The sequence below is a fragment of the Macaca fascicularis genome, chromosome 9 (genome assembly GCF_037993035.2).
Source record: "Macaca fascicularis isolate 582-1 chromosome 9, T2T-MFA8v1.1".
Lineage (NCBI taxonomy): Eukaryota > Metazoa > Chordata > Mammalia > Primates > Cercopithecidae > Macaca > Macaca fascicularis.
Genome location: NC_088383.1, coordinates 108968981 through 108984850, shown reverse-complemented (window position 1 = coordinate 108984850; position 15870 = coordinate 108968981). Strand labels below are relative to the sequence as shown.

At 45.2% G+C, this 15870-nt stretch overlaps 1 non-coding gene across 1 annotated transcript; it reads right to left on the bottom strand.

Moving 5' to 3' along the window:
• Positions 1-12925: 12925 nt before the first annotated feature.
• Positions 12926-13031, bottom strand: LOC123567022 (small nucleolar RNA U13). Its single transcript, XR_006689731.1, has one exon. It is a non-coding gene; the product is annotated as a small nucleolar RNA U13 (small nucleolar RNA).
• Between the last annotated feature and the right edge of the window lie 2839 nt (positions 13032-15870).

Below are 15870 nucleotides of genomic sequence, written 5' to 3'. Positions count from 1 at the left end.
GCGGGCGCCTGTAGTCCCAGCTACTCGGGAGGCTGAGGCAGGAGAATGGCTGAACCCGGGAGGCGGAACTTGCAGTGAGCTGAGATCCGGCCACTGCACTCCAGCCTGGGCGACAGAGCGAGACTCCGTCTCAAAAAAAAAAAAAAAAGAAAAGAAAAACCTCGGCCAGGTGCAGTGGCTCACGCCTGTAATCCCAGCACTCTGGGAGGCTGAGGCGGGCATATCATGAGGTGAGGAGTTTAAGACCAGCCTGGCCAACATGGTGAAATCCTGTCTCTACTAAAAATACAAAAATTAGCCAGGTATGGTGCCTCGTGCCTGTTATCCCAGCTACTAGGGAAGCTGAGGCACGAGAATTGCTTGAACCTGGGAGGCGGAGGCTGCAGTGAGCCAAGATCGCGCCGCTGCACTCCAGCCGGGGCCGTAGAACGAGACTGAGTCTCAAAGAAAAAGAAAAGAAAAAGAAAAACCTACATTTTCTGTTATTTCAAAAAAAAAAAAAAACCAAAACAAACAAAAAAACACCTTAGACAGATTAAATTTAACAATTTTTAATTGAGCAAAGAATGATTTGTGAACCAGGTAACACCCAAACCAGAATAAGTTCAGGGAGACTCTGGCGCTGTTGTGTGGTCTAAATTTTGTGGACAGAAAAAGGAAAGTGATGTACATAAAACAGAAGTGATGTACAGAAGCAGCTGGATTGGATATAGTTTGATGTTTGCCTTATTTGAACACAGTTTGAACAGTTGGCCACCTTTGATTGGTCAAAACTCAAAGATTGGTACAATAGTAAGGTTACAGCCTGTTTACACATTTTGGTTACAGTTCACTATGTACAAAAAAACCCTTTAGGCTGAACTTAAAATACGTAAGAAGGCAGCTTTAAGCTTTCATATTGAATTCTGAAAGGAAACAAAAACAAAAGTGTTCTCTTAACCTACGATGTGGGTTAAGAGAAGTCCAACGTCCTGTTTCTGACTGATTATGGAGCAACAAAGGTACTCAAATTTCTTGCCCATGTTGCCTCCTTACCTTCCATGTATCAAGGGATAAGTTTGTCCATGTACAAATAAAAGTATACCCTATGAGTGCACACAAGGGACCTCTTTCTCAGTTCTATTGTTCATAGAGGCATAAGCAAAGAAAAAACTGAGAGATAAGAGTTTCATGACACCAGAGGAGTCTTGATCTGTGATCCTGGGACATAGCCGTCTACATCTAGGATGCTGTCTGCTTATAGGGAGAAACTTCCCTGGGTAGCTTTCTTTCTTTCTTTTCTTTTCTTTTTTTTTTTTTGGAAACAGTCTTGTTTGCTCTGTTGCTCAGGCTGGTGTGCAGTGACACAATCCCAGCTCACTGCAGCCTCGAACTACCAGGCTGCAGCAATCTTCCCATCTCAGCCTCCCAAGTAGCTAGAACTACAGGTGCGTACCATTGTGGCTGGCTAATTTTTGTATTTTTTGTAGAGATAGGGTTTCACCATGTTGGCCAGAGTGGTCTTGAACTCCTGAGATCAAGGTATTAGCCTGCCTCAGCCTCCCAAAGTTCTGGGATTACAGGAGCATGCCACTACGCCTGGCTAACTTTTTTAAGTTTTTTTTTTTGAAACGGAGTCTCACTTTGTCGCCCAGGCTGGAGTGCAGTGGCGCGATCTCAGCTCACTGCAGGCTCCTCCTCCCAGGTTCACGCCATTTTCCTGCCTCAGCCTCCCGAGCAGATGGGACTACAGGTGCCCGCCACCATGCCCGGCCAATTTTTTGTATTTTTAGTAGAGACAGGGTTTCACCGTGTTAGCCAGGATTGTCTCGATCTCCTGACCTCATGATCTGCCCTCCACGGCCTCCCAAAGTGCTGAGATTACGGGTGTGAGCCACCGCGCCTGGCCTTTTAAAGTTTTTGTAGAGACAGAGTCCTACTATGTTGCTTAGGCTGGTCTTGAACTCCTGGGCTCAAGCAATCCTCCCACCTCAGCCTCTCAAAGTGCTGGGATTATAGGCATGAGCCACTATGCCCAGCCAGATTTACATTAAGGTCCCCAAAGGGGGACAGTTCTAAGAATCTGGAGGGACCCTTCTGAGTTGTGAGATTAGGAACCTAAAGTTTAAGGTTTAGAAGTTTTGCTGCAATGTGGGTGACAAAGGTAGTCTTTCTCTAATGTTCTCAGAAGAACCCATCTTTTAGTCCCAGGTTGTGAAGAGTTTGATCAGTGAGTGGACCATGAAAAGTTTTCTTAACCTAGTGAAAACATACTTTTGGCATAATGCATTAAAGTTTTTTTTTGTTTGTGGTTTTTTGTTTGTTTGTTTGTTTTCCAGATGGAGTCTTGCTCTGTTGCCCAGGCTGGAGTGCAATGGCGCGATCTCAGCTCACCGCAACCTCCACCTCCCAGGTTCAATCGATTCTCCTCAGCCTCCCGAGTAGCTGAGATTACCGGCGCCTGCCACCACTCCCAGCTAATTTTTTGTATTTTTTAGTAGAGACAGGGTTTCACCATGTTGGCCAGGCTGGTCTCAATCTCCTGACCTCATGATCTGCCCGCCTCGGCCTCCTAAAGTGCTGGGTTTACAGGGATGAGCCACTACGCCCGGCCCGACCAAGGAAATCTTAATCTTTGACCTTAATATGTGTGTATTTATTTTTTGAGACAGTTTCTCACTCTGTCACTCAGGCTGGAGTGCAGTGGTGCTATCTCAGCTCACTGCAGCCTCGACCTCCTGGGCTCAGGTAATCCTCCCACCTCAGCCTCCCGAGTAGCTGGGACCAGAGACATGCACCACCACACATGCCCAACTAATTTATTTTTGTATTTTTTTTTAATAGAGTCGGGGTTCTCTCTATGTTGCCCAGGCTGGTCTTCAACTCCTAGGCTCAAGCAATTTGCCCATCTCCCAAAGTGCTGGCTTTCTAACGTGCTGGGATTATAGATGTGAGTCACTGTGCCCAGTCAATCTTTTTTTTTTTTTTTAAGACAGAATCTCACTCTCTGTCACCCAGGCTGGAGTGCAGTGGTGTTATCTCGGCTCACTGCAACCTCTGCCTCCCAGGTTCAAGTGATTGTCCTGCCTCAGGCTCCTGAGTAGCTGGGATTACAGGTGTGCACCACCTTGCCTGGCTAATTTTTTTTTCTTTTTGAGATGGAGTCTCGCTCTGTTGCCCAGGCTGGAGTGCAATGGTGTGATCTCGGCTCACTGCAACCTCCACCTCCTGGGGTCAAGTGATTCTCCTGCCTCAGCCTCCCAAGTAGCTGGGACTACAGGTGCATACTACCAGCCTGGCTAATTTTTTTGTATTTTTAGTAGAGATGGGGGTTTCACCATGTTGGCCAGGCTGGTCTTGAACTCCTGACCTCTGGTGATCTTCCTGCCTTGGCCTCCCAAAGTGCTGGGATTGCAGGCATGTGCCACTGCACCTGGCCTTTTTATTCTTTTTTCTTTTTGATACAGAGCCTTGCTCTGTCATTCAGGCTGGAGCACAATGACATGATGTCAGCTCACTGCAACCTCTGCCTCCCAGGTTCAAGCAATTCTCCCTCAGCTACCTGAATAGCTGGGATTACAGCCACATGCCACCAGGCCCAGCTAATTTTTTGTATTTTTAGAAGAGACAAGGTTTCTCCATGTTGCCCAGGCTGTTCTCAAACTCCTGATCTCAAGCATGAGCCACCATGCCCTGCCTGGCCAAGTATTTTAAACAATGAAAAGAATTTTGGGCTGGGTGCAGTGGTTCATGCCTGTAATCCCAGCACTTTGGGAGGCCAAGGCGGGTGGATCCCTTGAGCTCAGGAGTTGGAGTCCAGCCTGGGCAACATGGCGAAACCTCGTCTCTACTAAAACTCCAAAAATTAGCTGGGTGTGGTGGTGGATGTCATCCCAACAACTTGGGAGGGTGAGGCATGAGAATCTCTTTACCTGGGAGGTGGATGTTGCAGTGAGCTGAGATCACACCATTGCACTCCAGCCTGGGCTATAGAGCAAGACTCTGTCTCAAAGAAAAAGAGAGAATTTTGAAACTGTGACACAGGTACCCTCCCCAATGTCTTTCCTAGTTGTCCTGGGTCTCATGTAGTCATGTGGCACCCAGAAGGACTATGAAGGGCAGGGCCTGAGTCCTAAATTTATATACCAGGTATAGAGCTCCAGACAGAAGACAGAGCATGAAGATGATACCTGGAGGATCAAAGCCCTCCTAGAATAGGTAGGAGGCAAAGCTGGGGCAGGGAAAAGGGACCATAATTGAGTTTGACTCTGCCTTGCAGCTGGTGGTCTAGGCACTGGGAACATGACCCCAGGCCCACCTTTGTAATCACTGCACAGGTGGTTCTTGCCTGCTGCACAGACAAAATCAACTTATTGAGACCACCCCATTGCAGTAGAGAAAAAGTTTAACTGATGCAAGCCTGGCCCATTTGACTGGAGTTATCCGTCAAATCAGTCTCCCTGAAGGTTTGGAGGTTAGGGGATTTTATGGACACTTTGGTGGGCAGGGGGCTAGGGAATGGGTGCTGATGATTGGCTGGAGATGCACTCACAGGTGTGTGGAGAATTGTCCTGTTGCTCTGAGTCTGCTTCTGGGTGGGGCCACAGGATCAGCTGAGTCATGAGTCATGAGTCTGAGTGGGGTCAGTCTGAAAGATATCTAAAGAAAATCAACCTTACGTTCTACAATAGTGATGTTTTCTTTTTTTTTTTTTTTTTTTTTTTTTTTTTGAGACGGAGTCTCACGCTGTTGCCCAGGCTGGAGTGCAGTGGCGCGATCTCGGCTCACTGCAAGCTCCGCCTCCCGGGTTCCCGCCATTCTCCTGCCTCAGCCTCCTGAGTAGCTAGGACTACAGGCGCCCGCCACCGCGCCCGGCTAATTTTTTGTATTTTTAGTAGAGACGGGGTTTCACCATGGTCTCGATCTCCTGACCTTGTGATCCGCCCGCCTCGGCCTCCCAAAGTGCTAGGATTACAGGCTTGAGCCACCGCGCCCGGCCTGTGATGTTTTCTATAGGAGCAATTGGGGAAGTTCCAAATCTTGTACCTTCTGGCCACGTGACTCCTGAGCAGTAAGGGATTATTGAAATTACACCTACAAACCTGGGAAATAATGTGAGACCCTGGTGATATGGTTTGGATATGTGTCCCCACCAAATCTCAGTTTGAAATGTAATCCACAATTTTGGAGGCAGGGCCTGGTGGGAGATGTTTGGGTTAGGGAGGCAGATCCCTCATGCCTTGCTGGAGTCCTTATGATAATGAGTGAGTTATCATGTGATCTGGTTGTTTAAAAGTATACGGCACCTCCCTCCCCACTCTCTCTTGCTCCTGCTTTCATCATTATGTGAAATCCCTGAAGCCTCCTCAGAAGCTGAGTAGAGGCCAGTACCATGCTTCCTGTACAGCCTGCAGAACCATAAGCCAGTTAACCTCTTTTCTTTATAAATTACCTAGTCTTTGGTTTTTCTTTATAGCAATGCAAGAGCAGCCTAACACACTTGGCTCTACAAAAATAAATAAATACATAAATAAATAAATAAATAAATAAATAAATAAATAAGTAGGGCATGGTGGTATGCACTTATAGTCCCAACTACTTGGGAGGCTAAGGTGGGAGGATCAGTTAAGCCCAAGTGTTCAAGATTAAAGTGAGCTATGATTGCACCACCGCACTCCAGCCTGAGCATCAGAGCAAGACTCTGTCTCTAAAGCAAAACAAAACAAAAGAAACTATGCCTATGTCTTAGCAGAATTCAAGCCCCTCCCATGATACTAGTCTTGTGCCCTTTCATTAGTTTTAAAAAGGTAGGTTTCAGTCTCTGAGCAAGGAGTGGGTAAGTTTTAGGGAGGGACTATTACCATCCTTTCTTTAAAGTGTAAACTAAATTCCCACCAAAGTTAGTTTGGCCTATGCCCAGAAATAACCAAGGACAGCTTGGAGGACAGAAGGAAGACAGAGTCAACTATGCCAGATTTATCTTACTGTCATGTTTTTTGTTGTTGTTGTTTTGTTTTTTTTTTTTTTTTTTGAGATGGAGTCTCGCTCTGTCACCCAGGCTAGAGTGCAGTGGCATGATCTTGGCCCACTGCAACCTCTGCTTCCTGGGCTCAAGCAATTCCCCTGCCTCAGCCTCTTGAATAGGTGGGACCACAGGCATGTGCCACCATATCTGGCTAATTTTTGTATTTTCATTAGAGACTAGGTTTCACCATGTTGGCCAGGCTGGTCTCAAGCTCCTGGCCTCAAGTGATCCACTCGCCTTGGCCTCCCAGAGTGTTGGGATTACAGGTATGAGCCACCACTCCTGGTCTCTTACTGTCATATTTTGCAAAGGCAGTTTCACCGTGACCACTCATCCAGACCCCAGAATCCAGAGGCTCAAAACCAAAATAATAAGCTCACAGTTAAATCAAACAAGTATCAAAAATATTAAGAAGCAGCATTAGTATGACTTTAAAACATGTAGCAGAGAGAGCTTACATCTGTCTGACCAGTACATCCAGGCAAAAATATCGTGATTTACTTTCCAACCTGACTCTGGCATAACATTACAAGACAAAGAAGGTCAAAATATTTTACCCTAAAATACATTTCTGTCTGACCAGTAAATCCAGGCAAAAATATCCTACAGAGATGAACTAAATCTGAATAGGAAACATTTGTCATCTGTTGCCTCTAAGGGTAGTCACTATAAGACTTCAAAAGAACTTTGGTCTCCATAATCTTTATCTTAACCTGAACATTCCCTCTCTATCAATCCCAGGTCTTTAGACAAACTCAACCAATTGTCAACCAGAAAATGTTTAAATTCACCTATAGCCTGGCAGCCCCACCCTGGTTTGAGTTGTTCCACCTTTCTGGACCAAGCCAGTGTATTTCTTAAATGTATTTGATTGATGTCTCATGCCTCTCTAAAATGTATAATACCAAGCTGTGCCCGACCACCCTGGGCAAATGTTCTCAGGACCTCCTCCTGGCTAAACTCCACTCTTAAGCCTGGAACCTCTGCCCTAAGTGAAAACAACTGACCCTATTTTTCCACCCAAATGATTGCCTTTTTGGCCCACCCTACCGCCTATCCTGTGTCCATAAAAACCAGACCAGTTGGCAGAAAAAAGAAAGAGCATCATGAACAGCCAATGAAAGTGGTCCAGAACGCAAGCTGCTAAGCCTCAGGATACAAGCAGCTGAGCAGCAAACAGAGAAGCAAGCAGCTGAGCATTGGAGACTACAAATAGATGTAGCTAACTTCAGATGGTACGGCTCCAGGGAAAGATCACCTTCTTCCTGCACCATCCCCTTTCCAGCTCCCCATGCCGCTGAGAGCCACTCTTCAAACAGTTCATGTGATCTGATTCTTCCTGGACACTGAAAAAGAACTTGGGTGTCAAAAAGGCAGCTGCAGGAGCCTGTCACCCTGACCCTTCACTGAGCTGTTAACACTTAGCCATCCAAGGACTGCAGGCTAAGTGAAACGAACCACTCCAATTCCTGCCCCACCCACGAAGAGGGTGAGGGTCAAGGGAAGTATCCTATCTCAGGCCTGATAGTAACTAAGCCAAAGGATGAGCAGATTAAATTCTTCTTGTTCTTTTCCTTCTTCTTTCTTCTTCCCTCTTTGATCTTTCTTCTTTCTTCTTCTCAGAATCTTGCTCTGTTGCTTGGCTGGACTGCTGTGATAAGATCATGGCTCACTGCAGTCTTGACCTCCTGGGCTCAAGCAATCCTCCCACCTCAGCCTCTGAGTAGCTGGGACTACAGGCACACATTACCATGCCTGGCTAAGTTTTAAATTTTTTGTAGAGACAATGTCTCACTTTGTTGCCCAGGCTGGTCTTAAACTCCTGGGCTCAAGCGATCCTCCTGTGTTGACCTCCCAAAGTGCTGGAATTACAAAGATTTAACTCTTCTTATCGATTAGCCACATAAGCCTTTTATTTACTCTTTATAAACAGTCTTTTTTTCCCCCTTTGTTTTATTATTTACTTTTTTTTTTTTTTGAGACAGAGTCTTGCTTAGTCACCCAGGCTGAAGTGTAGTGGTGCCATCTCAGCTGACTGCAACCTCTGCTTCCATGTTCAAGCGATTCTTGTGCCACGGTCTGTAGTCCCAGCCTCTCAAGTAGCTGGGACTACAGACCGTGTACCACTACGCCCAGCTGATTTTTGTATTTTTAGTAGAGACGGGGTTTCATCATGTTGGCCAGGCTGGTCTTCAACTTCTGACCTCAAGTGATCTGCCCACCTTAGTCTCCCAAAGTGCTGGGATTACAGGCGTGAGCCACCACGCCCAACCAATTATTTACTTTTAAACTATTTTGTTTATTGGCATTTTTACAACATATAAATATCTTTTAAATTTTTAATTAATTTATTTATTTTTATTTTTTTGAGATGAAGTCTCACTCTGTCACCCAGGCTGGAGTGCCATGGCATGATCTCGGCTCACTGCAACCACCGCCTCCTGGCCTCAAGCAATTCTCCTGCCTCAGCCTCCCAAGTAGCTGGATTTACAGGTATCTGCCACCATGCCTGACTAATTTTTGTGGTTTTTAGTAGAGAGAGGGTTTTGCCATGTTGACCAGGCTGGTCTTGAACTCCTGACCTCAGGTGATCCACCGACCTCGGCCTCCCCAAAGTGCTGGGATTATAGGCGTGAGCTACCACGCCCAACCAGATATTTTTTAAAAAGCAATTAAAATATTGGCTGGGTGTGGTGGCTCACGCCTGTAATCCCAGCACTTTGGGAGGCCAAGGTGGGTGGATCACGAGGTCAGGAGATCAAGATCATCCTGGCTAACATGGTGAAACCCTGACTCTACTAAAAATACAAAAAAATTAGCCGGGCGTGGTGGTGGGTGCCTGTAGTCCCAGCTACTTGAGAGGCTGAGGCAGGAGAATGGCATGACCCTGGGAGGTGGAGCTTGCAGTGAGCCGAGATCACGCCACTGCACTCTAGCCTGGGTGACAAAGCAAGACTGTCTCAAAAAAAAAAAAAAAAGCAATTAAAATATCGAAATCTTTTCAGAAGTTTCTGTACATCAATACTTATCTCTGGATGAAACTAATTCTGGGGCCCTCATTTTTTTAAACTATTTTTTTTGAGACAGGGCCTTCTTCTGTCACCCAGGCTGAAGTGCAGTGGTGTGACCACAGCTCACAGCAGCCTCAATCTCCTAGGCTCAAGAGATCCTCCCACCTCAGGCTCCTGAGTAGCTCTGACTACAGGTATGTGCATCACACCCCGCTAATTGTTTTGTATTTTTTGTAGAGACAAGATCTCACTATATTGCCCAGGCTGGTCTCAAAGTCCTAGGCTCAAGCAATCCTCCTGCCTCAGTCTCCCAAAGTGCTGGGATTACAGGCGAGAGCCACCATGCCCAGCCTGGGGCCCTCATTTTTAAATGCACTTTTTAAAGTGCAGTATTCATTTGAAATGTTGTAATTTTGTATTACTTTTAGCAAGATCTTGCCATTTCTGTGTTTGCTGCTAACCTCCGCCTCCTGGGTTCAAGCGATTCTCCTGCCTCAGCCTCCCGAGTAGCTGGGATTTTAGGTGCCTGCTACTACACCCAGGTAATTTTTTGCATTTTTAGGAGAGACAGGGTTTCACCATGTTGGCCAGGCTGGTCTCCAACTTCTGACCTCGTGATTTGTCTGTCTCGGTCTCCCAAAGTGCTGGGATTACAAGCATGAGCCACCATGCCGGGCCCAACGGCCTAATATTTATGCATGTATAGGTAAGCATAGCTGGAAGGTGGGGTACTATGTTCTTCAGTAGTAAAGGACCACATTATTATTATTATTATTATTATTATTTGAGATGGAATTTCACTCTTGTCGCCCAGGCTGGAGTGCAATGGCAACGATCTTGGCTCACCCACAGCCTCCGCCTTCCAGGTTCAAGTGATCTCTTGCCTCAGCCTCCTGAGTAGCTGGGATTACAGTCATGCGGCAACACGCCCAGCTAATTTTGTATTTTTAGTACAGATGGGGTTTCTCCATGTTGGTCAGGCCAGTCTTGAACTCCCGACCTCAGGTGATCTGCCTTCCTTGGCCTCCCAAAGTGCTGGGATTACAGGCGTGAGCCACCGCGCCTGGCCAAGGACCACCATTTTTACTTTGGATCTTGTCTTTAACTCTCAGATCCCTTTGATTAACTTAGCTAATGCTTTTCTTTCTACCTAAGTGTGCAGGAAAAGGAAACAAAAGGAATACTACAACACAAAAAATCTCTGTGAATTTCTAAAAGCTGAAGTTCACAGCCTCCGTACTATTACCATGTACTGCCAGTTTCTCTCTGACCCAGTCAGACATCTGAGGCCTCTAATTGGATCAAAGCCAGTTAACTGTTGCGTGCAATCTGATCCTAGACCTAGTTCAGTTTATATCACAACTTCCAAGCCCAATTCATATCAAAAATTCACTCAAACAGATAGCTCAGAACACAAACTCATAGAGCTTCAGAATCGGAGACAGAAGACACCCATGATCCCCAGTTGTGAGAGACAGCGATGGACAAAAAGAATCTGGTGGGTACCTCGTTTGGTCACTCAGTGCCCCTGGTGGGGGCTAGAAGCTCTACTTCAGATCCCATTTCTGACACCATCTGTTAAAAAGAAAACCTTAGGGCCGGGTGCGGTGGCTCACGCCTGTAATCCCAGCACTTTGGGAGGCCGAGGCAGGCGGATCACTTGAGGTCAGGAGTTTGAGACCAGCCTGCCCAACATGGCGAAACCTTGTCTCTACTAAAAAAATCACACACACAAAAAGTAGCCGGATGTGGCAGCAAGCGCCTGTAATCCCAGCTACTCAGGAGGCTGAGGCAGGAGAATTGCTTGAATTCGGGAGGCGGAAGTTGCAGTGAGCTGAGATTGCGCCACTGCACTCCAGCTTGGGTGACAAGAGCGAAACTCCATCTCAAAAAAAAAAAAAAAAGAAAGAAAACCTTAGGCAAATTAAATTTAACAGAGAGTTTATTGAGCAAAGAATGATTTGCAAATCGGGCAGCCCTCAAAGCAAAATAGTTTCAGAGAGACTCCTGCACAGCTGCGCAGTCAAAAAAGACTTACAGGCAGAAAAAGGAAAGTGAGGGACAGAAACAGTTGGATTGGTTACAGCTTTGCATTTGCCTTATTTGGACACGTTTTGAATAGTTGGCCACCTTTGATTGGCTTAAATTCAGTGATTGGCACAAGAATAGGTTACAGTCTGCTTATGTGTCCAATAAGGTTATAGTTCACTATGTATGGCAAAATCTTTACACTGAATTTAAGCTATGTAAGGAGGCAGCTTTATGATAAACCTAACTTAGCAGACCTATTAAGAAATACATATTTTGTCTTTGTCCCCTGGCATACAACTTCTAAAACCCTTGTAACTTCCTGAATGACAGAGGTGATAGGAGCTCTTTTGTCACCCATAACAAGGCCCTGAATTTCAATTACACCTGAGTTTATGTTAATAAGACGACTGGTAGCTGAAAGCCCCTAGATAGCTTCAGGATGGGTCTGGTTGCCAGAGAAACCCACCATGTGCTTATGATGGCATCGGCGGGCCATCTGGAGTGGCTGCTGCCATCACACCGGCTGCAGCAGGGAGGTGCAGCTGGGGCTGCAAGCTCCATAGAGCCAGCGGGAGCCAGGGACAAGTGGGAGTCCCATCCTTTCCGAGTTGGGGCAGGAGCTCCCCAGGTGCTGCTGCAACTGCCCAAGCCATGGCTATAGACCTGGGCATCCTCGTCCTCTTGGGGCCCGGGATGAGGCAGGAGCACCAGCCTCCCAGACACAGCTGCAGCCACTCAAATAGCAAACCCAGGAGCTCTGTGGCAGGGAAGAGCCCACCTGGTTCTAGCAACTGCATCTCTTGAAAGTAAGGGGGTGTGTGTGCATGCTCAGTTTCCTGATTTATGATCTCGATGTGCTAGAAGTCTAACTCAGCACAGGTCCAAGACAGTGTAGCATCCAGACCACATTGAGTCTATTAATAAGTGAGCCAGTAAGATTCACTTTTTCCATGGCCACAGAAAACACCCCTAAACCCAACCAGCCGTCTCAAAAGCAAGGATGTAGAAAGTAGGACAGCATGACTTGGTACAAATCTGCCATCCGAACTGGAGAAGTTAGACTTCCTGTGTCTAGAGCATCATCTTTACACATGTGGTACCACAATTTGTCTCATACACACACTCAACACACACCCTGTATTCCATCATGCCCACCTCCTGCCTGGAATGCAGCTTCATTTCTACTTTAACACTAACTGCATTCTGGGTTTAACCATGAGTAAACATTCCCCCTGAGCAAACGCCTAAGCAAACATCACTTCTCTCCCTGCTCCCAGAAGTTAAATCTCACTACTTATAAAGGCTTCCCCTACCCCCACTGTCTCTTATGCTTTCCCTCACCACGCTGCTACTCGTGAATCCTTTCTCCCACCTTCATTCTGTTCACATACTTCCTGCACCCCTTCACCCCCACCCCACCAGGCCCTGCTGCAGGTGGGGTGTAGCATCACCTAAGAAGCAGGGCCTGGAGCCATTAAGGGATAGGTGGCCACCAACCCAGGAAGAGCAAAACAGAAAAGGCATTGCTTGTTTCTGCTGTTACGCTGCCTGCCTCCCCTTGCAGAGTTTCAGGGAGGAGGCAAAGCAAGTCACCCCTTGGATCCATGCTCATCCCGCAGGAGGAGGGAGAAAAGGCATCTCTGACTTCCTTTTAGATTGTCCCATGTGAGCTCTTTGGGGTGAAGTCCATCCTGGGCACTAGATCAAAGGAATTGAGTGAGTTTCCTTAAATCCTTTCTGGAATCAGATGAAGAATAAATAAACAAAGAAATAAAGTGACCACAATTTTGTTCTTTTTAAAAATATCCAAATATAGTATTTTAAACACACTGTAGTTTATAGAAGGCTTTTATTTTACAAGCCAATAATTTTTTTTTAGTGTCAAACATTGGTACATGACCAATGTTGTAGCAAGATTTGAGGGAGGTACATCTCACACATGAGCATGAAAAACCAATCATCATGCTTATGACCTACAAAATGACCTAATTTTTTTTAATGGAGGGATAGATAAAGGGCCCACCAACTTTCCTTTTTTTTTTTTTTTTTTCCGATAAGGTCTTGTTCTGCTGCCCAGGTTGGAGTGCAGTGGCACAATCACAGCTGACTGCAGCCTTGACCTCCTGGGCTCAAGTGATCCTCCTTTCTCAGTCTCCTGAGTAACTGAGACTACCGACATGTACCACTATGCCTGACTAATTTTTAAATTTTTTATAGAGATGGGGTTTCACCATCTTGCCCAGGCTCGTCTTCAACTCCTGGGCTCATGTGATCCTCCTTCTTCAGCCTCCCAAAGTATTGGGGCTACAGCCATGAGCCACCATGCCTGACTACTTTCTATTTTGGACTAACTTTCTAATTTTCTATTAAGGACAATTGGTAAAATACAATTGTTATCCATTATCACCATCAATTCATAAATACTCTAATACCAAAAATTAGGAAAGATATAAGCTCAGAATAAAGAAGTCTTGTAAATGAAATTTTTCTCATCTTACTAGGGAATAGTAAATCTTCCATCTTAGACTGGCATTTGTGAGCCAGAAGTTTAAAGATGAGACTTTTAGTGGCATATAACTAAAAGTATTTATGTAAGGATTTCAGACATAGCTGGATTGAGGTGCCTAAGTTAGGTGGTGTGGAATCTCTCTCCATTTCTTGATTTCATTGTCTTCAGTAGTGACTTCATTCTCACACAGTGTCTCCCCTTAAGGCAAGGTGAATAACAGCTCCTTCAAGCTTATCTTCTATCAGCTATCAAAAGACAAAATTACAACAAATTTAGATTAAAGGTCGAATTGGCTTTTATTTGCAATTCTAGAATTGGGTAACAACCCATTCTATAAGATAGAATGAGTGTTCAGATGAGTTGAGCTGAGAAATTTGACTTTATAAGCAGAAAATGGCTGAAGAATGCAGAAACAGAACAAAAACTGATTGGTTGTTACAAAGTTACTTTCCTTATAAAGGTTAAAGCAGAGGGGGCTGCCTCATCATGCTTCCCAAAACAGGCCTGTTTGGGGATTTGGCTATTATCTCTTTCTTGCCTGATTTCTTGGAAGATCGGATGAATAGCTTAGTTTTGGCTTGGTGGAAACTTCGGTATGAGTAACTCCATTTTGGTTTTCTCTGTTAAGCCTAGTGCAAGAAGAGCTCAGTTCCACCCAATGGCCTCCTATAAATTTCATTTAACACAGTTTAGCAACAAACTATTGATTCTTGAGCATGAATCTCAATAGCACAAACTGGATTATGTGCCTATCTCTAAGACTATCACAGTGACTCTGGTCAGTCTGGGGTCATATGATCACTCCTTGGCGGTGGAATGGAAATATGGGGGACTGAGAGTATAGATGAGTTGTTTCCCATTAAAACAAACAAACAAAATCACTAGGAGGTCAAGGCAGGCAGATCACTTGAGGCCAGGAATTCGAGACCAGCTTGGCCAACATAGCAAAACCCCATCTCTACTAAAAATACAAAAATTAGCCAGGCGTGGTGGCACATGCCTGTAATCCCAGCTACTTGGGAGGCTGAGACAGGAGAATCGCTTGGCCCTGGGAGGCGGAGGTTGCAGTGAATGGAGATCGCGCCACTGCACTCCAGCCTGGGTAACAGAGTGAGACTCCATCTCAAAAAGAAAAAAAAAAAGGAGGAATGATGGTTGTGGACAAAACAACAAAAGAGCATTACAATTTTGTTGAATTTAAGCACCATTTTGATTTTACTGTGACTTTTTTTCTGTTTTATTTATCTTTCATTGACATATAATAATTGTACGTATTTATGGGGTGCAATATATGTATACATTGTATAATTAGCAAATCAGAGTAATTAGCAAATCCATCATCTCAAATATTTATTACTTCTTTGTGGTGAAAACATTCAGAATCCTCTTTTTTAGTTAATTTGTTTTTATTTATTTTTATTTTTTATTTTTTAGAAGGAGTTTTGCTCTTGTTGCCCAGGCTGGAGTGCAATGGCACGATCTCGGCTCACTGCAACCTCTGCCTCCTGGGTTCAAGCAATTCTCCTGCCTCAGCCTCCAGAGTAGCTGGGATTACAGGCGTGCACTACCATACCCGGCTAATTTTTTTATATTTAGTAGAGACGGGTTTTCACCACGTTGGTTAGGCTGGTCTAGATCTCTTGATTTCAGGTGATCCACCCACCTCGGCCTTCCAAAGTGCTGGGATTACAGGCGTACACCACTGTGCCTGGCCCTTATTTTATTTTATTTTTTTTGGAGATGAAATCTTACTCTGTTGCCCAGGCTGGAGTGCAGTGGCACAATCTCGGCTCACTGCAACCTCTGCCTCCCAGGTTCAAGTGATTCTCCTGCCTCAGCCTCCTGAGTAGCTGGGATTACAGGTGTACACCACCATGCCCAGCTATTTTTTGTATTTTTAGTAGAGACGGGGTTTCACCATGTTGGTCAGACTGGTCTCAAACTCCTGACCTCAGGTGATCCCCCAACTTCGGCAAAGAAAGTCACCCCTTGGATCCATGTTCACCCCGCAGGAGGAGGGAGAAAAGGCATCTCTGACTTCCTTTTAGATTGTCCCATGTGAGCCCTTTGGGATGAAGTCCATCCTGGGCACTAGAACAAAGGAATTGAGTGAGTTTCCTTAAATCCTTTCTGGAATCAGATGAAGAATAAATAAACGAAGAAATAAAGTGACCACAATTTTGTTCTTTTTAAAAATATCCAAATATAGTATTTTAAACACATTGTAGTTTACAGAAGGCTTTTATTTTACAAGCCAATAATTTTTTAAAATGTCAGACATTGGTACATTACCGATGTTGTAGCAAGGTTTGAAG